Source organism: Arachis duranensis, chromosome 2, assembly GCF_000817695.3.
Source record: "Arachis duranensis cultivar V14167 chromosome 2, aradu.V14167.gnm2.J7QH, whole genome shotgun sequence".
Taxonomy (NCBI): Eukaryota; Viridiplantae; Streptophyta; class Magnoliopsida; order Fabales; family Fabaceae; genus Arachis; species Arachis duranensis.
The window spans coordinates 56,976,242-56,977,597 of NC_029773.3; positions in this window are offsets into that span (position 1 = coordinate 56,976,242).

Below are 1,356 nucleotides of genomic sequence, written 5' to 3' on the forward strand. Positions count from 1 at the left end.
TTTTGTGTTTTATTAGGTACATGATCATGAGGAGTCACGAAAAAATCAAAAAAATTAAAAACAGAGTCAAAAATAGAAGAAAAAAATTTTCACCCTGGAGGTAGCGCAGACTGGCGTTCAACGCCAGTAAGATGCATCTGTCTGGCGTTCAACGCCAGAACAGAGTACCATTCTGGCGCTGAACGCCAGAAACAAGCAACATCCTGGCGTTGAACGCCAGGAATATGCCTAGAGGAGACAAGCTGGCGTTGAACGCCAGCAACAAGCATGAAACTGGCGTTCAATGCCAGAAACATGCATTACATGGGCGTTGAACGCCCAGAACGTGCACCAATGGGCGTTTGAACGCCAGAATGATGCACGAAGGAAATTTACATGCCTATAGGGTGAAGGAATTGTATTTCTTTTCACCTCAGGATCTGTGGACCCCACAGGATCACCTCAGGATCTGTGGACCCCACAGGATCCCCACCTACCATATTCCCACCTTACCTCCTAATCCTATTTTTGTGATTTGTATTCCCCATGTCACAAAACCCAACACTCTTCACCAATCACCTCAATTCCTCTTCCCAATTACCCCATTCACCATTCACATCAACCCACTCTTCCCCATAAACCCCACCTACCTTCATACAATTCAAATTCAATTTTCCACCCATTCCCACCCAAAATGGCCGAACACCCACCCTCCCCTCTCCCTATAAATACCCTTCCATTCTACTTCATTTTTCACACAACACAACCCCTTCTTCTCCCACATAGCCGAACCTACTTCTTCCCCTTTTTCATATTCTTTTCTTCTTCTTCTACTCTTCTTTTCTTTCTTGCTCGAGGGCGAGCAATATTTTAAGTTTGGTGTGGTAAAAGCATAAGCTTTTTGTTTTTCCATTACCATCAATGGCACCTAAGACCGGAGTATCCTCTAGAAAAGGGAAAGGGAAGACAAAAGCTTCCATCTCCGAGTCATGCAAAAAGGAAAGATTCATATCCAAGAGCCATCAAGACCACTTCTATGATGTTGTGGCAAAGAAGAAGGTGATCCCCGAGGTCCCTTTCAAGCTCAAAAAGAATGAGTATCCGGAAATCCGACATGAAATCCAAAGAAGAGGTTGGGAAGTCCTAACCAACCCCATACAACAAGTCGGAATATTGATGGTTCAAGAGTTCTATGCCAATGCATGGATCACTAGGAACCATGATCAAAGTACGAACCCGAATCCAAAGAATTATCTCACAATGGTTCGGGGAAAATACTTAGATTTTAGTCCGGAAAATGTGAGGTTGGCGTTTCACTTGCCCATGATGCAAGGAGATGAACGCCCCTACACTAGAAGGGTCAACTTTAATCAAAGG